Source organism: Macaca nemestrina, chromosome 3, assembly GCF_043159975.1.
Source record: "Macaca nemestrina isolate mMacNem1 chromosome 3, mMacNem.hap1, whole genome shotgun sequence".
NCBI lineage: Eukaryota > Metazoa > Chordata > Mammalia > Primates > Cercopithecidae > Macaca > Macaca nemestrina.
Window position 1 is genome coordinate 168,623,621 of NC_092127.1, and position 27,836 is coordinate 168,651,456.

The window sequence follows — 27,836 nt, forward strand, 5'->3', positions numbered from 1 at the left end:
GATCTAAAATTGACACTCTAAAATCACAATTAAAAGAACTAGAGAAGCAAGAGCAAACACATTCGAAAGCTAGCAGAAGGCAAGAAATAACTAAGATCAGAGCAGAACTGAAGGAGATAGAGACACAAAAAAACCCTCCAAAATATCAATGAATCCAGGAGTTGATTTTTTAAAAAGATCAACAAAATTGACAGACCACTAGAAGACTAATAAAGGAGTAAAGAGAGAAGAATCAAATAGACGCAATAAAAAATGATAAAGGGGATATCACCACCGACCGCACAGTAATACAAACTACCATCAGAGAATACTATAAACACCTCTACACAAATAAACTAGAAAATCTAGAAGAAATGGATAATTTCCTGGACACTTACACTCTTCCAAGACTAAACCAGGAAGAAGTTGAATCCCTGAATAGACCAATAGCAGGCTCTGAAATTGTGGCAATAATTAATAGCCTACCAACCAAAAAAAGTCCAGGACCAGATGGATTCACAGCTGAATTCTCCCAGAGGTACAAGGAGGAGCTGGTACCATTCCTTCTGAAACTCTTCCAATCAATAGAAAAAGGGAATCCTTGCTAACTCATTTTATGAGGCCAACATCATCCTGATACCAAAGCCTGGCAGAAACACAACAAAAAAAGAGAATTTTAGACCAACACCCCTGATGAACATCAATGCAAAAATCCTCAATAAAATACTGGCAAACCGGATTCAGCAGCACATCAAAAAGCTTATCCACCATGATCAAGTGGGCTTCATCCCTGGGATGCAAGGCTGGTTCAACATTCGCAAATCAATAAACATAATCCAGCATATAAACAGAACCAAAGACAAGAACCACATGATTATCTCAATAGATGCAGAAAAGGCTTTTGACAAAATTCAACAGCCCTTCATGCTAAAAATGCTTAATAAATTTGGTATTGACGGAACGTACCTCAAAATAATAAGAGCTATTTATGACAAACCCACAGCCAATATCATACTGAATGGGCAAAAACTGGAAAAATTCCCTTTGAAAAATGGCACAAGACAGGGATGCCCTCTCTCACCACTCCTATTCAACATAGTGTTGGAAGTTCTGGCTAGGGCAATCAGGCAAGAGAAAGAAATCAAGGGTATTCAGTTAGGAAAAGAAGAAATCAAATTGTCCCTTTTGCAGATGACATGATTGTATATTTAGAAAACCCCATTGTCTCAGCCCAAAATCTCCTTAAGCTGATAAGCAACTTCAGCAAAGTCTCAGGATACAAAATCAATGTGCAAAAATCACAAGCATTCTTATACACCAGTAACAGACAAACAGAGAGCCAAATCATGAATGAACTTCCATTCACTGTTGCTTCAAAGAGAATAAAATACCTAGGAATCCAACTTACAAGGGATGTAAAGGACCTCTTCAAGGAGAACTACAAACCACTGCTCAGTGAAATCAAAGAGGACACAAACAAATGGAAGAACATACCATGCTCATGGATAGGAAGAATCAATATCGTGAAAATGGCCATACTGCCCAAGGTTATTTATAGATTCAATGCCATCCCCATCAAGCTACCAATGAGTTTCTTCACAGAATTGGAAAAAACTGCTTTAAAGTTCATATGGAACCAAAAAAGAGCCCGCATCTCCAAGACAATCCTAAGTCAAAAGAACAAAGCTGGAGGCATCACACTACCTGACTTCAAACTATACTACAAGGCTACAGTAACCAAAACAGCATGGTACTGGTACCAAAAGAGAGATATAGACCAATGGAACAGAACCGAGTCCTCAGAAATAATACCACACATCTACAGCCATCCGATCTTTGACAAACCTGAGAGAAACAAGAAATGGGGAAAGGATTCCCTATTTAATAAATGGTGCTGGGAAAATTGGCTAGCCATAAGTAGAATGCTGAAACTGGATCCTTTCCTTACTCCTTATACGAAAATTAATTCAAGATGGATTAGAGACTTAAATGTTAGACCTAATACCATAAAAACCCTAGAGGAAAACCTAGGTAGTACCATTGAGGACATAGGCATGGGCAAAGACTTCATGTCTAAAACCCCAAAAGCAATGGCAGCAAAAGCCAAAATTGACAAATGGGATCTAATTAAACTCAAGAGCTTCTGCACAGCAAAAGAAACTACCATCAGAGTGAACAGGCAACCTACAGAATGGGAGAAAATATTTGCAATCTACTCATCTGACAAAGGGCTAATATCCAGAACCTACAAAGAACTCAAACAAATTTACAAGAAAAAAACAAACAACCCCATCAAAAAGTGGGCAAAGGATATGAACAGACATTTCTCAAAAGAAGACATTCATACAGCCAACAGACACATGAAAAAATGCTCATCATCACTGGCCATCAGAGAAATGCAAATCAAAACCACAATGAGATACCATCTCACACCAGTTAGAATGGCGATCATGAAAAAGTCAGGAAACAACAGGTGCTGGAGAGGATGTGGAGAAATAGGAACACTTTTACACTGTTGGTGGGATTGTAAACTAGTTCAACCATTATGGAAAACAGTATGGCGATTTCTCAAGGATCTAGAACTAGATGTACCATATGACCCAGCCATCCCATTACTGGGTATATACCCAAAGGATTATAAATCATGCTGCTATAAAGACACATGCACACATATGTTTATTGCAGCACTATTCACAATAGCAAAGACTTGGAATCAACCCAAATGTCCATCAGTGACAGACTGGATTAAGAAAATGTGGCACATATACACCATGGAATACTATGCAGCCATCAAAAAGGATGAGTTTGTGTCCTTTGTAGGGACATGGATGCAGCTGGAAACCATCATTCTTAGCAAACTATCACAAGAACGGAAAACCAAACACCACATGTTCTCACTCATAGGTGGGAACTGAACAATGAGATCACTTGGACTTGAGAAGGGGAACACCACACACCGGGGCCTATCATGGGGAGGGGGGAGTGGGGAGGGATTGCATTGGGAGTTATACCTGATGTAAATGACGAGTTGATGGGTGCTGATGAGTTGATGGGTGCAGCACAGCAACATGGCACAAGTATACATATGTAACAAACCTGCACGTTATGCACATGTATCCTAGAACTTAAAGTATAATAAAAAATAAATACCGAGTCTCAGGTATGTCCTTATAGCAGCATGAGAAACTCTGCTACTCTCCTGTTCTAAGTGGAATGAGGGACACACCTCGTAGACTCAGACCTACATACCTGCAGTGTGAAGCAGAGACAATCCAGAGATTGATGGGAATAAACAATTGCTGTGTTAATCCACTGAATTTGGATGGTTTGTTGAGCAACATTATGATAATAATTTACCAATCCAGATTTAATGAGAATTCTTACACACTGGTGGTGGAAGTACAAATTGGCACAAACTTTTTGAAAAATAGTTGTTCCTTACTTATAAATATCTATACAGTTCCCTACAACACATAAATTCCACCAATAGGTAAATAACCTGGAAGAAATCAGGATGAATATAAAAGAATGTGCATAAAATAATGTGTAATAATAAAAACTGAAAAAAATCTTAGAGAGAATAAATATATAGTAATATATTCATAAAGTGGAATAAGTGTGTATACACAGTCATATTCTCACAAAATGGAATAGAGTATCACTTTAGAAATAAACCTATTTGACTACAAAGGCCGGTATGTGTCTCACAAGCAGAATGCTGAACAAAAGAAGAATGTTTTCCAAAAAACACACTTTTTTTCCAGTCTATGATATTCGAAAACAGAAAATAATACTTCAATGTTCAGGAATGCATACAAAAACACATATATGAGATATTTGCCATAATCTTGGTTTACATCTACTTAGAAGGAAATCCTGGTTTCCTTCTATTTACAGAATTTTCCTCCATGAGAATCTGATATATAGAACTCTCAGATGGGAAGCTGAATTCTTCCGCCACCATTCTAACATCAGTGTCATGAGTATATAATCTAGGCTCTGTCAATTAACATATCCTTCCTGGAACTTCCAATCTTAAGTACAAGTAGGACAGTGAAGAATTTGTGTTGCAGCAAAGCACATTGTTCTGTGTGACAACAGTCCCTTCCTTTGGTAAAGGTTTGGCTATCACTCTAGCAGTAGCTTCCTTTCGGTTTTGATGCAATTTTTTATGTTCATTTTGTTTTATATTTTAACCCTAGTTCACCAATTTCCTGTTACTTCTCTGTGTAAACCATAATTTTTTTTTGTAGTAAACTCTTGTTAATGAACCAGTGGTGAGTTCTGGGGCTTGCTGCTAAGAAAACTAGGAGACAAGCTAACAGATCTTAAGATGGTCGATGACTGTCAGGATCTTTCAAGTCTTGGGCCAGAAGGGACTTAGAAAAGAATATGTCCAGCTAAACATATGCATATCTTTCTACTAGGTGTCTGAGGCCCTAGGTATATGCGGGTCTGTGATTCCATTTTTCACAAGTAGACACTATTTTCTGAGTTATTTTGAAACTGTAATCTCCAGTGAGCAAAGTGGCTGCTATTTTCTGTGTAGAAGGTGCCAGGAAGTTTGCTCTGTGCTCTCCTGTCTCTCCACTGGAAATTGCCTCATTAACTTCTGTGACATTATAAGAGCTGTTTATTACCTCATAATGTTGGAAAATATGTCCAATTGCCATTCTATTTCTTTACTTTAGCATCCTCTGTGACTTCTAAAAGGGAATTTGTCCCTTTGAAACTATCATATCTTTTTATTTTTCATGTTTAGTAATACAAAACCTTTTGCGAAACCTAGAAGGGTTTATAAACCATGATAATTTTTAACTAACAAAAACATGAAAGAAAAATGCCATGCAGAACAGAGTAAATTCACATGAGATGCTGCTTATACATCCATTCTGACTCTGGCAGCAAAATAAGAGCACCAGAGAATCAACAAAGGGAAAATAAAAGGTAGAAAAAAACCCAAAAAGCTGACAAAGAATTCTGAACATGAAATAAAGGCAGAAACACAGAGAAAAGTAAACTCAAAGAAGGAAAAGGAAATCTAAAATAAATAAAGGTAACCCATCATGAAAATAATTGACAAAGACAAAAAATAAACAAGCTAATACCAAGGAGAAAGAAAAATGAAAGGAAGAAAAATGAAAGGAAGAAAAATTCCAAATTCACGTTTAATTTTCTCAAGTAAGCAAAAATACACCAAAACAACAAGGGAAAACAGATCCTAGAAAAATGGAAAGAACAATATACAGTGTGCAAGTTCTACCTCATAAATCTTAAGATGTTGGAGAGACTTGAGATGTCCTCATTCTTTATTAAACACATATAGAGAAATATTTTGCTGCTTGCAAAACTACATTCACTCACTGCCCCTGTTCCATCTTTACTGCCTTAGGAAGTAAAGGGCTCCAAAGCTGAAAGCATTTCAGGTTTATTTATCAAGGCTAAACTTCCGTAAGTGATTTTGTATAGACATGAAACAGGTTAGAGAAGAAAGGCATGGCCACACATTTTGAAAATCAGTATTCCCTTCAGTCTACACATCTTTTCAACAATTTATTCAACAACATATTTACCAGACATTTTCCTTCACACTCATTGGGCTACTCTAGTCATAGTAATTTCCAAGAGGTCTATCTGAATAATATTACATTTTAAGTAGATATTTGCAGTGCATGAGGCTTTTCAAAGGAATTTTATAGATGCTAAAATTCCCTATTATGATAGGTTCCTATATTGGTTTTGCATAGCTTATAGGAATAGGGAAGAGGTATGTAAATTAAATATGGAGGCATTTTTTGGCCCTTCTCAACTGGGGTTTGTGAGAGAATAAGCCCCATTGAAATTATTTGTAAGACTATTGTCAAAAGTACCATTCCAGATGAAAAGAAGTCAATTGATTATACATAAGAGATGACTAAGGGCAATTGTTTTCAAATGACCTCAGCATTATATAAACAATTGTCAGAAATGTAAATGTTTGGTCCTCATCTTAGATCTACAAAATCAGACATTATATTCACGAGGAGAGACCAGGCAATCTGTGTTTTAATAAAATCTACACATGATTCTGGTCCAGTCTGAAATTTGAGAATTACCGCCTTAGTGCATTCAAGCCTAAATCCCTTTGGGAGCGAGGTTAAGACAGTTGTATCAGACTGTTCTTTCATTGCTGTAAAGAATACCTGGGGCTGGTCAATTTATAAAGAAAAAAGGTTTAATTGGCTGATGATTCTGCACGCTTTACAGGAAGCATGATGCTGACAGCTGCTCAGTTTCTAGGGAATCATCAGGAAGCTTACAATAATGGCAGAAGGTGAAGGGCAAATGGGGGATCCGCCCCATGACCCAAACACCTCCCAACCAGGCCCCACTTCCAGGACTGGATTTTGCAATTCTACATGAGATTTTGGAGGGTACAAATATTCAAGCGATTATATCAACAGCCTATCAGCTTCTTGAGGACAGAGATTTGGAATGTTTTTCAAATAGTCACAATGTAAAATGATAAAACTAGTACAGTAGACATTTTAATGTTATTCTCTTACATAGATGGATAGCCTTAGGAAAAAGCCTGCTGTGGTTTTATCAGAAATTATCCTGATAATAACAAAATTGTAAATATCAAATTTCGATGGCAAGGTGGAGTATTTGATAATCTACTATTCTGAGTTCATCATCATGTAAGCAAACTTACTACAACAATTACTACCACAAAGAGATACATAATGAGAATTACTAATAATAATACAGACCTATGGCAACTGATGGTCAAAAATCCAAAAAATACTTACAATTCTATGGAGGAAATATAAATGGAAGGGAAAAATCTTTCTATGTGTTTGCATGTGTATGTGTGTGTGGTGGGAGGTGTTTGTGTTAGTAGGTGAAAGTGGCAGTTATATAGAGTTTCATTTGGTTTGTTTTTTAATGAGATCAAAGAAACATGCCCCTGAACTGCATACAAATAGATACTTTAGTATTTACTTTGATTTACACACACACACACACCTACATGCGCACACATGTACTGCTGTAACTTTCTTTTTGTTCTCCATTTTATGCTATAATAGTCTATTTTTCCTTTTCTAGTGATGAACAATACAGACATAGCAGGAGAGAGTTTTTGCAGAAAAAGGCAATGCGTCATCAAGATACAAGAATATTAAAAGCAAATTTCAAATCAGGAAAACATTTGAGCTTTATGCACCAATTAGATTTGGGAACTAAAATGTATTTCAGATTTAGTATTATTTCTTCTACTTTTTTTTTAGTTTTCTTCCTTTTTACTTTTCTTTTCATCCTATATTTCTTTTGCTATTCTCCTTCTTTGCTAATAAACTTCTGCTTCTTCTACCCAAATGAGTGAAATATAGCCAATTGGGTCTTCATTTTCACTTTACATGTTGAAGTACAGCAATCCTCTTCAGATGGTTTGATCCTCTTCTCTCAATATCAAGGACAAATTATTGAAGATCAATACTGATGCCAAGGGACATAGTCTTCTAGTTACTGCAACCATATAGAGAAGAGGGCAATAATATTTGAATGGAAAGTGAAGTCACGAATAATTGATATCCACTACAAAAAAAACACAAACCATCATTTCTGTCACAATATTATTACTTATTGGTTCACCAATTCTGAAAGCAAAAAGTACTGCTGAAATAAAATAGTAACTAAACAAAGTATTTTATCTGTAGTCACAAATTAAAATTATTCTATTACATTTAACTGTTATTTGATAAATGTCTGTTCAGTACATGTGAAAGACAATATGGTAGATAACATATGCATTATTTCTTAGCTTGCCTATATGTAGGTATTAGTTGGTGGACTTGTTAATATGCATATTTCTGGCCTCCATTCAAAGAAATTACACCTCATTGTTATGGGGAAAGGGCTCAATAATTTATTTTTAACAAGCTCCAAAGGCAATTTTCATGTTTTAGGACAAACACTTGCAAATGCCCTGGGAACAGAAAATTGGAACAATGTCACTTTCCTCAAAATTCCTAAATTCTGAAGCATTTGAAACCATAATCATCTTTTGATGTTGGTGCACACATATAGTGACTTCAAATACAAAATAAAATATGTTATATTTTATAAAGCATAGGCTCAGCTTCAAGGTTCAGGTTCAACATGTAAAATGCTTATAAGTAATCTCTCCTGCCTTTACAATAGCAAAAAGCTACAGAAACTGAAAGTCAATAACTTTCCTTGGACCCATCAGACAACTGAGGTCACAGGGTAAATAGCAAGCCTAAAATCTGAAGAGAAAGGGACTCCAGATAGTCATAGCTGAGATCTGCTTACCTAGAGCAGACGCCGAAGAGCCATAAACTGGTAGGCAAACTTAAATAGTAATTTTAACAAACTGCCCAAAACGAAATGTAGACTAGCTTGAGTTGGAGAAATTCCTAGGGCTGCATTCTAAAAATGTCCTTCACGGTTTTATGGGTTCTACTTCCAGAAACTCACCAGATTCTTATTAGCAGAGGGCCATGAAAGAGCCTCTCAAGGATCTGGCAAGGTTGGGGAGGTATAATCATTATAATATATACACCTAGAGAGTTCTCCATTAAAACAAAAAGCAAAACGAACAAACAACAAGCAACAATACCTATCTCCATTGGAAAAAACTTTACCAGAGCCTTATCCTATGTGGGAAAAGAGTATTTCTTCAACTTCAGCCTCCTTTAGTCTTCTTGTTTCAACTTAGTGGGGGAAGGATGAAAGCTAAGAAACACCAGTGAAGTGTACAGCCTTGTGACACAGGCCAGCTGAAAGAGTGATATTTAACCATACAATTATATAATATTTTGCCTTCCTCACAGCCTACCACCTTATCAACAGGGCTTTAATATAATAACACTGCATTACAATAGAAAGTTGCAAAGTATAGATTCTATTTTAAAAGGAATTCTTAGGGAAGCACAAAAACAACAGGTGAGAAAATAAATGAAGAAAATAAAGGAATTTGAAGCTTCTGGAACTTACAACTTTAACAAATGTTCAAAACACTCCATCTCCTAGCCTAATTTAAAAGCTCATAGCAAAGGCCTATTTACTTCAGTTCTTATTATCTGATGCAACATATATGGATTTCACAAAAAAATTATAAACCATGCTAAAATGCAAGTAAAACATAATCTAAGGAGACCTAACAAGCATTAGAACCAGGCAGAGTTATTACACCGATTTGAGAATTATCAAATAGGAAATTTAAAATTACCATTTTAATATATACATGTTTAAGAAGAGATAGACAATAAAAGTAGGAGGAAGGGAACATTCAGAAGAGTTCAAAGGGAAATTCTAGAAATAAAAAGTACTGCAACAGAAATGAAGAATGTTTTTTTGACAGGTTCATCAGTAGATTAGACATGGATAAAGAAACAATTAATTAGCTTTAAGGGAAATCAATACAAACTTCCCAAACTGAGAGGCAAACAGAAAGGATAATTAAAAATAAATGAAAAAAAATAACAAAACCAAACAAACAAAGCACAGAACATGCAAGAACTACAGGACAATGTCAAAAGGTCTCACACGTGCCTATTGGAATATCAGGAAAAGAAGAAATCAGAAATCCCTCGCTACCTTTCACAAAGTCTTCTGGACCACATAAGCAATACTTTTGTCTTTCTCTCTTTGACAAAAATTTAGTCACATGATGCCAAAAGAAGGTTGAGAAATGCAGTCTTTTAATTGCGCACGCTGATCAGTGTTCTGTTACTTAGGGAAAATTGGAGAATGGTAAAACAGCCTCTATTGTACTCAGCTGGAAGTAATAAATCTGGGAATAAAACAGTTTGATTATGAAAATATATTTGTCATTCTAATATGGAAGGACTTTATTCTTTAGTGTTCTGAAAGGCACACGGTAATTTACTCTGACAAGGTCTATGAGTCTATATGAACTATATTGGATTTGAGCATATCTTGCCTTAGAGATATTGTTGCCCATTCCTCACATAACTTTTTAGCTAATCGGTGGAAACATGTCATATTGCTGAGCAAATGCAAAAATTGAGTTGAATCTGGGCTAATCCCAGAAGTCCTAGATGTAACCATTCATAGCAGTATTTGTCTTCAGGCCTGTTGAAGTATGAAGAAAGAAAAAATAATTTAATTTGGATGGAATGCCAAATTCATTAATTAAAAAGTAAAAAGAAAAGAAAAAAAGGACAATGTTGCACAACTAGAGAGGATAAAAAATTTGAAGACTATGAGTAAACTTTCCTGTTATATCAAATAATTTGATTTTATATTTTCTGAATAATGAATGGGAAACCATGAAATTTTAGAATAGGTTGAAAATTCTGAGATGCACTTAAGGAAACAAATTAGAAACATTGTCACTTGCTTTAAAAGAAGAAAAATGAATATACAAAAATCTGGTAGGTGAGTAATGCATTTACAATAAAGGTAAGAGATTGATTGAAAAATAAATACATCCGAATTATATTGAAAGCAACATTTGCCTACTTCCCTAATTTAACTGTAAACAACTTTGCAAATATCCAATCCTCCCAAATCTAGACCTCACCAATAGTTGTCCAAAGTTTACTAATTAACAACAGTTTGAAGAACGCATTCTGGAATTTCAGATGCACTGCAAACTTTAAGTTTAGGTTACGAACATGTCCCTCTTTTGGAGTGAAGCAATTGTTTATTTTATTCTATCTTTTTTTTTTTTTTTTTTTCCCCAGGAGTGGAAAATATCATGCAATCTGACTGAAATTCAGATTATCTTCAAACAGTTACGCTGAGACTACAAGGTATACTGGGAAGAGAGAGCTCACTGTCTGATCACTTACTCACCAGAAATTTAACATGTTGGAGAACATCTTGTATTATTTGGAATCTATCCATCATTAAACATAAATGAGGAGACTGTGGTACACAAATGTGGTAATACCAAATGGATATATGTATTAAAGACACTGTAACCATCTGGACTCAATATGGGACCCAGAATGTTCCCATTTATCAAATTATAATTCCCATACGATATTTTATATCTGTAATTCAATGTTGATGAAAACATAATTGTTTTCCATTTGTCAGAGTGATTTTCAGCAGTAATGAATTAAGTTAACACATTTATCAGAGAAGGAAAAGATTGGTGTCCAAAAGAGAATTTTACTAAATTCTCTGGTTTTAAAGAAAGAGGAAGAACAGAGACAAATAACAGTCACCATCAGAGGATTATTCAAAAATTTTAAGAATGAATGCATTTTATAATTATTCTTGTCTCCATCTGTTTGAATTAATTTCCTCTCTTAAAAGTGCTCTCCCTTTTCACTGTTTACCTAGATATTAAACAGGTTTCAAGATCCATCTTTTCCATAAAAAAATTTTATTATTACCATCCACTCCATTATACACTGAACTGTCCCTTCTGTAACACAGGAGACATTACTACCACCACCAAATAACTTTTATTACGGGCTTTTTAGTGATCTCCATGCAAATTTTTTTTTCCTATTAATTGATTTCTTTCTTTCTTTTTTCCTTTTTTTCAAGTTTTATCATGAAAAATTGTATAACAAACACCAATAAATAAAACTAAGAAAAATGCAGATATTATTTTTCAAGACATAGAAGTTACCACACTTTGTCTACCAGGACTGTGTTATAGCTGGAACATCTCTATTGGAAACTCAGGATATCTTGATAGACCATTAGCACAGCCTGTAAAAAATATTACCCTCAATAGTTCTTTGATGAATACTAGCACCCTTTTTAGTTCTGGCTATTGCTACTTAGGATAACCAGTATCATATTCTTTCCCCTTGTTCTGAAATAAATGCTGTCAAGAACACTTTCACTTCCAGTCCGTCTAGACTCTAGCTCTTCTAAGAGTTAGTCCAGGAAGGAATCTATAATGGTAAGATTGAAGGTATTAATGCAATAAGTAAAAGTAAAAACTAATAGGGAGCAATAAATGCCCTGAGAGCTCCTTCCTTCCTCCAGTCTAGACTCTGTTTTCTCCCAAATGTTATTGGGCATCCTGAGTGTTTTTCAATCACCTCTTGTACCTCTCACTTAGCCACATTTTGCTTCTTAGCACTTAGTCCTTGAATCCTATAGTCAAATTTTCATGATTTTCTAAGTATTTTTGCTCTCCAAAGTGTATAATCCTTATTCCGTTATTCCCCTCAGTCATGGCACCTCTGTTCTTCCAGCGAATGAGGTCAAAAATCTTGGAGATATCCTTGCAGTTTCTCAGTCTCCAGAATACCCCTGAAATCTAACATTTTTTTTGGTAATACCACCGTAGCCCAAGCCAACAACATACCTAAATATGACGATTGCAATGCCCTCTGAGAGTCTTCCATTTTCCAGTATTATCAGCCCTCGTACACATATACCTCTGTCTATCTTTTCCAAATGATGATTTTGACATAGGAATCTGTTCATGACATTCCTGCAATCTAAGTTCTCCAGTGGTTTCCCATTAAGCCTAGAAAAATACTCACATTTACTCCTTGGCTTATAAATTCTAACAGGAACTTGTTCCTGACTGCCTCCCCTACTCACGTCCCATTATCCAGCCACACATTTTAATATTTTAAAAACTCGTCTGCCTTGGGACTATTGCACATTGCTCCACTCATCTTATTACTCTAGATAGCCTTATGACAACTTTTTATTTTGTACAAATGCCAAGTCAAATTTATTACCTTCAGAAGTTAATTTCCTAAGTATCTCAATTAAATAGAAGTCCTCCATAAATTGAAAACTTATTTTAAAATGATTTTATACTTATCACTATGTGGCAGCATATAAATAAGATACGTATATACATGTATAATGTCTAATAACAATTAATGTATTTAATATTTTCCCAACTAATAGACTGTAAACACCACGAAGGCAAGGATATTATTTATATAAATAATAGTGCCTGATACATAGGAAATATATAATAAATATTCTGAATAAATGAATAATCTAAAGGAATTATACTATTTATATATTTCAAAAGGGAATATAAGCATAATTTAAAACAAAATATTGAGGAGGAAAAATATGTTTTACATATATATCAGAAAAAGTAAAATTCCAAAAACTTAACCCTGAAATTCTTCATGAAACTTGGTCTAACAAGACCTTCCCCATTACAATTGATGGCAATTTCCTCTTTCCACTTGCCAATACAAATCCTTGAAGACTTCCTTGATACCATTCTTTCTCCTGGAGTCTCATGTAATCTATTATTTTAGTTACCCATAACTTCAAAATATATGCAGACTCTGATGGTCTCTCAGCACATTTTATTAGTCCTTTGTCCCATGGTTATCTCTATGCCTAAGTTATTGCCATATCCTCGTAAGTTGTGTCTTTGCCTACAGTACAGGCTTTTCATATAACAGCAGCTGGAGTGATCTCTTTCTACTGAAGGATTGAGTACTGGCATATGATGGAACTTTTTCCTGCTTGCACAGCTTTCCAATTATTTTATAAGTTAGCAGTGGTTCTTTGAAGCTCTGGAAAATCCTGTTTTCTGAAGCTGTCATCATCACCAATAAATATTCATGACAGTGGTGTTTATTGTATGAATTGCGATGATTCTTTCTGGAGTTACATGAATTTGTGTTTGAAACAGAAGCCTACATAAGCCTTGGATTTTTAACCCAATATTCTTGAATCTCTACCTGTATTGTTATGACTGTGATGAATGTCATGTAGACAATCAGAATTCCAAAGGGGTGCAGCATCAAAGTAGTTTCTCTCGTCAGACCAGAGAAATTCAAAATAGTCTTCAAGATGGAAAAAAAAATAAAAATAAATAAATAAAAAACTTGAGTAACAGTAGGCTATTGGTAAGAAAACTTCGTTACTACCTAACATTACATCTAAAGATAAGATAAATTTGGGGCATGTTCTTGTGGGTTTTTTTAAATCAACTATAATTTCTATTTCAGGGATTCAATGTCCTGTTTTAACTTTAGAAAGGAGAAACTAAAATTTAATTTTAAAAGTTTTTATTCCAACATTTATTTTATGCTATTCTTCTGCTTTATAGGCATGGATAAATCTTAAAGGCATACAATAATTGGATATATATATATATATATATCACAGTATGTTAACATATATCAGATTACATTATTATTTCTTTGCTCAAAATTCTACATTTTAATAATATTAAATTCAAATTTTTCCACAATGGTCTCCTAGGTACAATATGATTTGTGTCCAGGCTATGACACTCCATTACCCCCACTTTGCCTCCAGCTGGTTCTTGCTTTTCTTTTCCTCACTTGTTACTGCATAGTGGCCTTCCAGTTGTTGTTGAAACTGACAAGCACATTCCATCCTAGGGCATTTGCTTTAGCTGATCTTTGTGCCTGGAGCACTCTTCTCCCAGATTTGCAATTCGCTTCCTGCCTTACCTTTGCGCAGATATCACCTTCTTAATGAAGCTGACCCTCACAAATCTATTTAAAATGTTCAGTCTGGAAATCCTTATTCCCCTAATTATGTTCTATTTTATTTTACTTTGTACAGTACATATATCATCTTCCAGCACAAGTTTTAAGTTAGTTATTTATTATGTCTGTGGTATATCATCTTTTTTTCTACAAGAATGTCAGCTGCATGAGCACAACTTATCTTATTCTTGTTGTCAAGCTAAATAACAGAGAGAGGCTCTCTAAAAGAAAAAAGATATTTATTCAGGAGTAAGGTATTTCAGTGGGAATACAAGTGCCACAGTAAACTATGTGTGTATTCAGGGAGGTCAAGGAAGACAAAGTTTTTTAAAGGAAAAAATGAAGAGGATTACAAAATTTTTGTCAGGTAATTATCCTTGACTGTAAGGATCAATAACAAGGGTAACAACAATCTGAGAAGAGTTTCTGGGAAGATTTTTTTGCAGAAGTATTTTTGTGTAAGGTTGCAATAGCTTCTGTACAAGGTTGTGGTTTTTGCAATGTTTGTGGTAGTTTTTTTCTCAGGCATACAAACATGAGAACCTTCTCCTCAGGGCCTTTTCTGGCTCTATTTGTCTTTATCTTTTTTTAAAACACTAGTGACTCCCTTCTGATTCTGATAATTTTCACACTGTATGTGAAGCACTACTATTATGCATATACATGGTAAAAGCTTGGAGGGCAAGCTTTAAATTATATTTGTTGCATGAATATTTTAAGAGCTCTTACAAATAAAGATAAAAAACCAAACCTGACAATTGAAGAAATAAAAGTAGAAGCAAGACTATGAAAAAGAAAAATTCAGCTTAAGATCAAAGGCAAATTAAAAGCAAAACTCCATTTTAGGCAAATAATTTAGAAGTAGCTTTTCCTTTAATTCCTGATAAACATGTTTTTTACAAGGCAGTATAAATAATAGAATCTAGTAGAGAGATTCAGTCATGGTTGCTGCCCTATCTCACATGATTCCTTCTTAAAAGAAACGTACAGTAACCTTCGTGTTCACATTCCGGGGCAAATATTTAGCCATGATTATGATTCCATATGCTTACTGTGTAGCATAAATATCATGCCTATGGATAGAACCCTCTAATGTTGTGATCTCTATTTAACCTGTTCTTCAGAAAAGGTCATGTGACCCCTGCCCTCTGGGGCAATCTTGATAACTCTCACTCTCTTTCTCCATATGCAGCCAAATATGTCAAGGGCAACATACTACTTTCCCATGAAAAGAGACTTCTTTCTTGTCTTTTGTGCTTTTGTTTTTTTTTTTTTTTTTTTTTTTGGTCTTCTAGTTTTTCCGCAACAGATCTGTATTAAACATCAAATTTAGTTTAGAGAATTGAGGATGATTAAATAGCCCAGCACTCTTATGTATAATTAACTGAAAATTAAATATGGCCGTAAATATGAACGTAGTCCATTCCAGCTCACCAGGGGAACTCTGCTTTAGAATTCCAAGAACAGATCTGGACAGGATAAAATACTATTTTCTTCAATGTTGTCATTTTTTCTTATTTATTTATCTCAGTTGTTTAATTATGGGGTCAGAAGGCTGGGATCTAAAGTAGAATTCTGGTACTGTACTTTAAGTTTCCTCAAACTCCATATAACAGAATTAGAAAATCCTACATTAAACCTGAAGTGTGTGTGTGTGTGTGTGTGTGTATTTGTTCTCTATGTGTGCATTGGAGTTCATCTGTTTTTAAACCTAGGATAAAAAAATAAGATAGGGAAACAGAAGATATTTGGTATATTTGTTGATTGGAAAGATGACAGTTACAGTGAAAGAGGTGTATTAGATCTACAACTAAGAAATGAACATTGAGCAAGAAAGAAACACTACCAAGATAAACAGACAAAAAATTCTATCTGGTAATATCATGGGTATTGTAGAAAAAAGAGTATCTTTTTTTCCCATCTTAAGTTTATGGCTGAGTTCTCTATAACAAAAGAGAGATTAGCAACACAAAAGCATACAAATTTATTTAATATAAGTCTTATGTGACACAGGAGTCTTCTGAAATGAAAACATTTAAGTCAATAATCAACTGCATATGTTACAGTGGTCTCATAAGATTATAATACTGTATATTTATTATACTTTTATATGTTTGGATATGTCTAGATATACAAAACCTTACCATTGTGTTATAATTGCCTACAATATTTAAACAGTAAGATGCTGTACAAATTGGCATCTCAGGAGTAATAAACCATACCATGTAGCCTAGGTGTGTAGCAGGCTATTTCATGTAGGTGTGTATAAGTATGGCCTATGACATTTGCATCACAAAATTAGCTAATAACTCATTTTTTAGAACGTATTCCCATTGTTAAGCGATTCATGACTCTACTTAAAAATTTGGAAATTGGAGTGGCAAATCACAGGTGCTAAATTCACCATCTTGGCATAGTCAAATAAACAACACAGAGACTTAGGCACTATGACAAAAGTGATCAAAAGAGTCAAAATTGCCCATGCAAAATGTTGCATATTATAAAGATCATGCCAGTTACTGTTTTCATTTATACATATGTTGAAAAGGGTGTTTATCTCAAGTTCCTTATCATTGTAAATCAGAGGGAAAAAATGGATAGAAGTGAAGCAGAGGAGGAGGCCTAATATCAGAAACAAGAAGTTGTAGTTGGAAATCTCACAAAAGAGAGATATAAAACAACATATTAAAAACTGGTCATGAGCTATTTTAAAACAACCTATCTACTGTTTTTTTTAATTCAAATATATTCAGCATGTCAGTCATATATCAGTTATATATTTTTTCTTGTTTCAATTCTAAAACTACAACTGACCAGTTTTAGTAATCTCACCAGATAGAAAGAAGAATAATTTTAAAAATTTATATAATTTGAGGTTATTTCACCATAACCATATTGCAATGAAAAATGATGCTTTATTTTTAATAAAAATAATTTTGTCAACAAAAACTTGCTTACGGTGTGATTTCAAAAGTGATAAAGTAATGCATTTAGAATTAACAATTAACTTTTTTTTTTTTTTCTGTTTTCTGAATTCCTGATGCGGTGGCATCTGGCCCTTGCTGACCTGAGACAGATTGTCCCACCCAGGATTAGTTTATTCTCAGAGATAGTAAAGGACTTGCTTGAGAACATGCCTTTGGTATGCAAAACAGCCAATCCCAAATCTATGTCCCCTTTTCCTTCTGTTATGTTTACACTATGGAACGCTTTCCTCCAGGCCTAAGCACCCCAGAACAAGGTCACTGACAACTAGGGACTACTTCTGCACCCCACAGTCCACCAAATTAATCAAAATATCTCATTTTAAACCTACTTTGCTTTGCATCATCCATTCCTCCCTACAAAAACTCCAGTCAAGACTTTGCCGGTAGCTCTCCTCTCTGTCTGCTCATCTCATGCAGATGCTTCCCAGGCATGGTGCGCTGTGCCTCCTATTTTTAGGAGACCGTGAGAATAATACAAATGCCTTTATTAATCACAATCATGTTTGTGCCTGTGTGTCTTATCAAACTTAATTAAAACAAATCCTGGGTACCATAAAACAAATCTGTATAAAAACATTAAAAAGTATGAAACCATTAAGATATAAAGAGTTAATCATCAATTATCCAGAAAGTTTGCTTCACTAGAAAACTCATTGCCAGATAATGTCACATAAAGGAGGTACTACAGTTTCCTGAGTTCTTGTCAAAAATGGAACGTAAAACCTAAAAAAGAAATTAAAGATAATCAGACCTAAGAGCTTAAAAACACAGTAGATTGTTCACTGGCCTACACTGTAAAACTAGAAAATCTGGAGAAGTCATTTAAAATAATGACCAGCCTCACAGGGATTTTATTTGTAATGAAGACTTAATGTATCTGAACCATTTTTAAACTTTATGGATGAGAGACATGAATGAAGTACTTTGCTAAATCACTCTCCTGTCTCTGGCCTCAGGAGGTTAACTGCGATGCTAGCTTTCCTATGAAGACCACAAGAAGGAGAGAGACCAGAATTTTACAGTTTGTTTTGAGCAAAGGTCATATGGAACCATTGCTCCAGGGATCATTGCTTTTCTACATGGATTGTACTCATAACAAACAAATGAGCTATTTTAATACACATCAAAGTGGTCCTGACTATCAGGAAAGTAAATCAAACTAAAGCGACACAGAGACCGCACACACACAATATATATACCAATCCCTGAAGAATAGAATGGTGGAATGTGTCTTTATCACACAGAAATAATACGACGGTTATGACTTTCTGTGAAGTGATGGTTACTGGAACATAGAAAAATAAACAAATAAACTCACTTTGAAGGAGACTGGAGATAGGGCCTACTTACAAGATGAAGGTGAATCATTCTATGACTAATATTGTTCAAAATGTTATTGGAAACTTTTTTTAAAAAAGTTGAACATTATTGGGCTATATTGGTATAGCATTTGCAAATATGTTCTGTATATAAAATCATATGAAAAAAATGGAAGTTCAGAGCGACTCAGTAACTTCTCATGGGTTCTTTTTGATGGTGAAGAGCTTGGATACAATTCTCGATCTGAGTTCAAAACGCTAGCTAATGAGTTTTGAAACATTAATATGTTTTATTCATATAAAACATTATCTTGAGTTTCCTGTAAAGAATGTGATATCTTTCTAACATTGTAAAATTATTTACATTTTTAAAACCATTTTTCTATATTACAATGAATGGTAGTGAAAATTGGATGGACTTTAATATTAGCGACCTAGATTTAAATAAGAGCTTAACCATTTGATATTTGTGAATCGTAGAAAAGTTACCTAATCTCTCAAAGCTTAAGTTTTTGAATGTGTGAGCACGGCCAAGATGTGCTCACAGAGAATGGTTTGCATAATAAAGGGTGATGTGTTTAAGAAGTACTGTTAAATTAGAAGTTACAAAATATAGTTCCTTTTTTTTTTGAGGCGGAGTCTTGCTCAGTCGCTCGGGCTGGAGTGCAGTGGCGCGATCTCGGCTCAATGCAAGCTCCGCCTCCCGGGTTCACGCCATTCTTCTGCCTCAGCCTCCCAAGTAGCTGGCACTACAGCCGCCCGCCACCACGCCCTGTTAAATTTTTTGTATTTTTAGTAGAGAGAGGGTTTCACCGTGTTAGCCAGGATGGTCTCGATCTCCTGATCTCCTGATCTGCCCACCTCGGCCTCCCAAAGTGCTGGGATTACAGGCGTGAGCTACCATGCCCGGCCAAAATATATTTTCTACCGTAGCACATAACAAGAAAAAAAATTACTTGGAAAAAAAAAAAAAAATCCCACAAAATGCCTGCTTTGAATTAAAAAAAAAAAAAAAAAAAAAAAAAAAAAAAAAAAAAACATGGAAAATTTATTCTGCTTTAAAAATAAAAATGACACTCCAAATTCAAAAGAACTGCTTTTCTAAATGATGTTGCTAAAGTAGAGTTGTATATTAAAGCATTTTTTAAAAAAAGAAAGTTGCTGATGTTTTTTCAATGTATTGTGTCGTTCACGCCCCCAGTCATCTAGCAATCCTTCTTAGCTATGTATCTAACTCATACTCCATATTTTAAAGACTCTCCTCTGCTCCTGTGGTTTACCTAAAAATTCCAAATTTCAAAATTATGTTTTCCTAGTATACTGTTGAAAGATTTTTTGAGAAAGTCTTCTTCAAAACTAGTTTTTTAAAAATTTGAATTAGCATCAAGCCATTGAAATTAGACCTGCTAGCCTCTCTAGAAATGATGTGCTGAGACCTGAAAATGCTCTGTTTCTTTGCAGAGGATGTTTTTGGGTAATTCTCCTTATTACAACCAGATAGCTCTGAGTGTGTTAGAACCAAGCACTGAGGATCTTTACATTATTCTACTTTTGTTGTTGTTGTTGTTGTTGTTGCCTATTCTGAACAACACTGGTGACTAGAACCTATGACTTCCTCAAGGGTAGCATCCTGAAAAATTGCTATCCCAATTCAGAGTATTTATACTTTTTAACAACAGCTAGATCACAGATGCAGATAACCAAATCAGACCTTGTCTCTGTAAACAACTGATATAGCCAAACGTGTGCGTACCAGATGACTATCATGCCTGGTCAAGATTTGTTATCAAAAGCTAAGGTCCTTGAGTTTTCACAAGGTGTGATCCTTGAGGTGTCTTCTGGGTGTGATTGTGGAAAGCTTTCAGTACTTACTTCTAGCTTTAACTTTCCCACATTTCTAAAGGATGGTTTTCAAACCTTGACATATCCTTCTATCCCCTACTGTCTTTGGTGTTGAGATAACTTGTCTTTGTTGCCCCTAGGAACACATTGAATCCCTTCGCTAAGTACATGTAAAAGACAGGAAAGAATGACAGCATCATGGACTCCTCATTTTTCTCTTTCCTTTTTTATAACACTTTACAATGAATGAGATTGTAGTCAAAAGCCCTCCAAATTCTTCATCTTCCCACTTGTTCACTTGAAAAACGTCATGCTATAAGTGAAAGAAGGCAGTCACAAAAGATCTTATGTTATTCCATTTAAATCAAATGTCCACAATAGGCAAATCTATAGAGATGAAAAGCAAATTAGCAGTTGCTTGGGAATGAAGGAAACAAGAGAGTGATAGGTAAAGGGTCTGGGGTTTGTTTTTGAGGTCATAAAAAATATTTTGAAATGTTTTGTAGTGATGTTTATACATATCTATGAATTTACTGAAAACAATTTCATATTTGTGAATCACATCTTGAAAAAATGGCTAAATACCATATTAACAACTAGAATCCAGAGAGACAGGTACTAAAATACAGAATTCCAAGTAGTTGCCAATTGATCAAATAGTGGCTGTTTCTCTTTGATTATCATTTACTTAAATGCATTGTCAAAATTTAAAAATGTAGGGATTTCACATAAAAATCCAGAAGAAAGGAAGGAAGAAAGGAAGGAAGGAGGGAAGGAAGGAAGGAAGGAAGGAAGGAAGGAAGGAAGGAAGGAAGGAAGGAAGGAAGGAAGGAAGGAGGAAGGAAGGAAGGAAAGAAGGACAAAAGAAGAAAGAGAGAAGCATTATACCTTGTCTGTTGGGTTTTCATAAGAGTTATTATCTCTGGATAATTATCTCTGAACAATAATAGTTTGAGCTCCCCAGGAACACATTGAATCCCTTTGCTAAGTACTTGTAAAAGACAGGAAAGAATGACAGCATCATGGACTCCTCATTTTTCTCTTTCCTTTTTTATAACACTTTACAATGAATGAGATTGTAGTCAAAACTGGGGACAAGGAAGGTATTTTTCTCTTGCAATAAAAGAAAAAAAACCTCAGTGTCAATCACTGACAACATTTAAAGAGTATCTTCTACTGACTGACAACTTTTAAGCCAATACTATATTGCCCAAGGAATGACTGAGATATCAGACTTCATAGTTAAGGATGCTATTTATGAACTCCAGGGGGTTGTGATGTTCTTACTGTTTAACAAGTGTAAGTAAGAGATCCCACAATGCTGCTGCACAAAATCCCTTTGTCATTCCAATTAATCCCCTTCACCATTTCCTCTCCTGAACCTTAGCTTCATGGCCGATTTAGTTCTTTGAAGTTTGTTTTTCTGCCCCCCATCTGTGTGAATCACTGCAGGCCAAATTCTGTTTTTGTGATAGTCAAGGGGAGCTGCCAGCCTGTATCTAAAGGCTGAATTTAGCACCAGGGGTGGTGGCTGATCTCTAACAAATGTAAACAAACCTATCAGAAAATGTGGCTGAGCTAGACAAGTGTTGGGGAGGGATGTTAGAAGAGTGGGCAGATAATGACTTTTATATGGTTCTACAGAACTGACTGTGTTTTTCTTTCTTTTTCTGTAATTCCAGTTCAATTGTGATCTTATATAATACCTACAGGTTGCATAATGATTGTAGGGTTATTGAAAATATTGCATTTTATACCAGTAATATTTCTTTTTTACATTTGAAGCACTTTCAAATTCCTTATTTTATTTTATTTTATTTTTTGGTAACATAGTTAGGATGGATTATCATATTAGATAAAGGTTGATAAATTTTATGTATGATGACAAAAGTGTTGGTTTCTAAGTACTTGTCAACGAGAAACCTAATTCAATGATTATAAATCAACATCTTTATATTCATTTATTATTTACAGATATGTAAAGATTATTTTTAATAGTCTAGTAGGTTTCTCAATTTGCCAATACAGTTTCACTCAATTTCCCCTTGTTAGAATACAGGAGTTAAGGAATGTGCTACAAGTATGACTTCTGTAGAGAGTTGTCAATCTACAGATCATATTATAATAGTTTCAATAACTCTAATACTACATATACATTGCTGAAGAAAGAGATTTAAGTAAAAATTTTAAGGCAAGTAAAAAAAATCTACTTAATTGTATCCATTTTGGAAAGCATATTAATCAACTTTTCACTACAAAAAAATGCTAATTCAGTAAGCTATCTAATGCTTAATCTAAAAGAGGTTGCATTGTATTATAAATTGAGAAAAACTGCATTACAATTTAACATTATTTGTTCTCATCTCTGAGGAGATTCTGAGCTTCTAGGTTCAATTTACTGGTCAGGCTAAGATTTCTGCAGCTGCTCAGTTGCAGTTAAAACTGAATAGAAACTATCAAGATATGTCCCAGTTGATCATCAAAGTGCCAGACATATTCATTCCTGCTCTGATATTTGCCAACAACCTTCTCATGTATAATGATCATGTTCAATTATTACTTTACTATGACTACTCTATTTGTTTCCTGATAATCTTCTAGCACAAGGAGCCAAAGAGTTCATGAGGCAGCTGTGGTTATGTAAGTTTAGTGAATCTCTTACTGTGTACCCAGGAGGAAACATCCCTTCTGCGAGAACTAGGACTTTGGAACTATAGAATTTAAAGTTGCAAGTTTAAGAAACACAAAATTCCTAAGAGGTTCAGTAGGATAGTAGAGCATCCTGATTTCCATCCCTCAGATTCTGAGTCCATGTGGTCTACTAATTTAAGACAGCAGCATAATCTCTTTCTTAGTGAATATTCTCCAGTAGCTATTAGTGTACAAATTAAAGATCTGTACACTTGTGCCTATTCTTATTGCTTCACCCATATGCATCTTCCCCAAAGTTCCTTGTACCCATATTTCAATGTTGTTTATTACAAGCCTATGGCCAAACAGATAACCCATTTGCTACTGTCTATGAATATTATATATAATAAATTTGGAGCTGGATGTGGTGGCACATGCCTGTAATCCCAGCACTATGTGAGACTAAAGTGTGAGGATCACTTGAGCCCAAAAGTTCAAGGCTGCAGTGAGTTATGATCATGCCACTGCACTCCAGCCTGGATGACAGTGAGAACCTGTTTGTAAAATGAAATAAATAATTAAAATGGTAATATTGGTTTAATTCTTATATTAGTCTGTTCTCACACTGCTAATAAAGACCTACTCGAGACTGCGTAATTTATAAAGGAAAGAAGTTTAACTGACTCACAGTTCCACATGACTGGGGAGGTCTCACAATCATAGCTGAAGGAGAATGTGGATCAAAGTCATGTTTCTCATCGTGGCAGGCAAGAGAGCTTGTGTAGGGGAATGCCCCTTCACAAAGCCATAAGATTTCATGAGACTTATTCACTATCATGAAAATGGCATGGGAAAGACCCGCCCTCATGACTCAATTACCTCCCACAGATAGGGTCCCTCCCATGACAAGTGGGAAATATGGAAGCTACAATTCAAGAGGGGATTTGGGAGGGGACACAGCCAAATCATATCATTCTGCCCCAGCCTATCCCAAATCTCATGTCCTCACATTTCAAAACCAATCATGCCTTCCCAACAGTCCCCCAAAGTCTTAACTCATTTCAGCATTAACTCAAAGTCAAGTCCAGAGTCCAAAATCTCATCTGAGACAAGGCAAGTCTCTTCTGCCTATGAGCCTGTAAAATCAAAAGCAAGTTACTTACTTCCTAGATACAATGGGGGTACAGGCTTTGGGTAAATACAACCATTCCAAATGGGAGAAACTGGCCAAAACAGAGGATCTACAGGCCTCATGCAAGTCCAAAATCCAGCAGGGTAGCCAAATCTTAAAGTTCTGAAATGATCTCCTTTGACTACATGTCTCACATTCAGGTCACACTGATGCAAGAGGTGGTTCCCATGTCTTGGGCAGCTCTGCCCCTGTGGCATTGCAGAGTACATCCTTTCCCCCTGCTGCTTTCATGGGTTGGCGTTGAGTATCTGTGGCTTTTCCAGGTGCACGGTGCAAACTGTTGGTAGATCTACCATTCTGGAGTCTGAAGGATGGTAGCCCTCTTCTCATAGCTCCACTAGGCAGTGCCCCAGTGGGGCCTCTGTGTAGGGGGCTCTGACCCCACATTTCTCTTCAACACTGCCTTAACAGAGGTTCTCCATGAGGTCTCTGTCCCTGCAGCAAACTTCTGCCTAGAAATCCATGCATTTCCATACATCCTCTAAAATCTAGGAGGAGGTTCCCATACCTCAAGTCTTGTCTTCTTTTCACCCACAGGCCCAATACCATGTGGAAGTTGTCAAGTCATGGGGCTTGTACTTTCTGCAGTAATGCCCTGAGCTGTATGTTGGCCTCCCTTAGCCAGGGCTGGAACTGAAGCACCCGGGATGCAGGGCACCATCTCCCAAGGCTGCACAGAGCAGGGGGCCCTGGACCTGGTCCATAAAACCATTTTTCCCTCCTAGGCCTCCAGGACTGTGATGGAAAAAGCTGCTGTGAAGACCTCTGACATGACATGGAGATGTTTTTCCCATTTTCTTAGTGACTAACATTTGGTTGCTCGTTACTTACGCAATTTCTACATTGGGCTTGAATTTCCTCAGAAAATGTATTTTTTCTTTTCTATAGTATCATCAGGCTTCAAATTTTCTGAATTTTATGCTCTGCTTCCCATTTAAACATAAATTCCAATTCCAAACCATATCTTTGTGAAAACATAAAGCTGAATGCTTTTAACAGCACCCAAGTTATCTCTTGAACACTTTACTGCTTAGAAATTTCTTCTGCCAGATTCCATAAATCATTTTTCTCAAGTTCAAAGTTCCACAAATCTCTAGGGCAGGGGAAAAATGTCACCAGTCTCTTTACTAAAACATAGCAAGAGTCACCTTTATTCCAGTTCCCAACAAGTTCCTCATCTCAGATGGAGATGTTCAAAGAGCGTTTGTTCAAAGCCAGTCAACAAGTCTCTAGGAAGTTCCAAACTTCCCCAGATCTTCCTGTCTTCTTCTGAGCCTTCCAAACTGTACCAATATCTACCTCTTACCCAGTTCCTAAGTTGCTTCCACATTTTTGGATACCTTAACAGCAGCACCCCAATACCTGGTACCAATTAACCGTATTAATCTGTTCTCATGCTGCCAATAAAGATATACCTGAGACTGAGTAATTTATAAACAAAAAGAGATTTAATAGACTCACAGTTTCACATGGCTTGAGAGGCCTCACAATGATGGCAGAAGACAAAGGAAGAGCAAAGGGACATTCTACATGGTGGCAGGCAAGAGTACAAATGCAGGGGAACTGCCCTTTATGAAACCATTAGATTTCATGACACTTATTCACTATCACGAGAACAGCATGGGAGAGACTCACCTCCTGATTCAATTACCTCCCACCAGGTCACTCCCGTGACATATGAGACTTATGGGAGCTACAATTTAAGATGAGATTTGGGTGGGAACACAGCCAAACCATATCGATTCTCTTTTGTCATAAAATGGACAACAAGATGTACATGCCAACCCTATATCTATTGAAAAGATTCCTTCTCACCATTATGTCTCATAGCTATCACTAGAGACCAACATGGCCAACCTGGTGAAACCCATCTCTACTAAAAATACAAAAATTAGCTGGGCATAGTGACAAGTGCCTATAATCCCAGTTACTCAGGAGGCTGAGGCAGGAGAATCACTTAGACCCAGGAGGCAGAGGTTGCGGTGAGCCTAGATTGTGCCATTGAACTCCAGCCTGGGTGACATACTGAGACTCTGACTCAAAAAAAAAAAGAAAAAAAAGTTGTACTACAAAAGTCCATTTTTGGCTCATACAATCATACTGAGGTGACCTTACTCATGAGGTAAGTTCTGTACTATTCTTCCTCTGCCAGCCATTAAAAAAAAGATCCAGCTTGCGAAAACAGATGTAAGTATAAAAGAAGGTACTGCTCCAACAGTGGTGGGTGGCATCTGATACTGTGACATTCATTTATGTATCTTATTTTTACCCATGAAACTTGAGATTGATCCTAGATGTACCACTTCCATCTTACCATCGATTCTAGCTAGGTCCCACTGACTATATGACTTTTGAAGTCTTCTCACACCCAGATCTTGATAAGTAATACTCATTCCATAGTTTCTTGATATGCCATGGTCAGATATTCCATCTTTACCCGTGTCCAATAGCATACTTACAGTCGTTTTTCAAATATGCTTGCATCTCTGCTGCAAATGTCATGATCTTTCTTACTTCTTAAGCCTTGGAGTTCGAACTACAGTTTTCATCTGAATCTGTATGTTAGATACCACGTAAAACCTTTTCCCTAAATCAGATAACCTTAGTTCTATGAGATCTTCTAGTTGCATGGCTCAAACAACATCTTGGATCTGTTTCAGAGTCTTTTCTAGTTCTAAGTCCCACTCAAAGCCATTCATGTTACCTAACAAATGTGTCAGAATAGCATTACATGTAATAGTATTATTGTGCAATAAATGTGTCAGAATACAATTCCCAACTATGGTATGCTGCACATGACTCCCAAAGAGGCTTATGAATGATGTAGCTCATTTATTAATATATTGGCCTGCTCTGGATTCCTAAAAATTTTGAGAAATATGATAGGCACGTGAATAATTTTAAGGATTATATTTACCCTCTACAGCAAGGTATTCAGACTAGTAGCCATTTTTTGTTCATCAGATCAATCAACATGATGTCCTTAATACAGTGGATCAACTTTATCTCCTGTAGTTTGTTTAGATGGTACTAGAGCCTACTGGTATATTGTGTCAGCAAGCTAGAGAAATAAATTTATTCAAGAGAAAGACCCACAATGTTTGTTGTCATACATCCATTGTGAATGTGACTGTTTCTTATTCTCTTTCTCAGTGGGTATGTAAAAGAAGGCACTCACTTTATCAATAGCTAATAGTATATATCAGAGACCCTTGTAAATGTACCACATCTGGCACGACAGCTGCAATTAAGTTTACAGTGGTCCTGCTTCATAAGCCGGACCAACTATATTTTAAGGGATCGTGTTGTGAACTAAATGGTGATATCATAAGCCAGACCAACTATATTTTAGGGGATCCTGTTGTGAACTAAATGGTGATATCATGGGGATCACAATCCCTGCATCTTTTAAGTTTTTGTGAGTAGCAATAATCACTCT

At 35.8% G+C, this 27,836-nt stretch overlaps 2 long non-coding RNA genes across 8 annotated transcripts in view; one reads left to right on the forward strand and one right to left on the reverse strand.

Annotated features, from left to right (window-relative positions):
- Positions 1–11,161, forward strand: part of LOC105487796 (uncharacterized) — a 39,130-nt gene extending 27,969 nt beyond the window's left edge. For 2 of the 5 annotated variants that reach the window (XR_011620632.1, XR_011620633.1), the window contains exon 7: positions 10,695–11,161. This is a non-coding gene — a long non-coding RNA (uncharacterized lncRNA). The remainder of the gene's footprint in view (positions 1–10,694) is intronic. The other 3 variants (XR_011620630.1, XR_011620629.1, XR_011620631.1) reach the window with 3 other exon arrangements.
- Positions 7,124–27,051, reverse strand: LOC105487795 (uncharacterized). Of its 3 annotated transcripts, XR_011620634.1 has the most exons (5): positions 26,857–27,051; positions 17,743–17,860; positions 12,287–12,451; positions 9,583–9,778; positions 7,124–7,488 (listed from the first exon to the last, which is right to left on the reverse strand). It is a non-coding gene; the product is annotated as an uncharacterized lncRNA (long non-coding RNA). The 3 variants fall into 3 exon arrangements; XR_011620635.1 differs by lacking the exon at positions 17,743–17,860 and having other exon boundaries at positions 7,127–7,488; XR_011620637.1 differs by lacking the exon at positions 9,583–9,778 and having other exon boundaries at positions 7,127–7,488.
- Between the last annotated feature and the right edge of the window lie 785 nt (positions 27,052–27,836).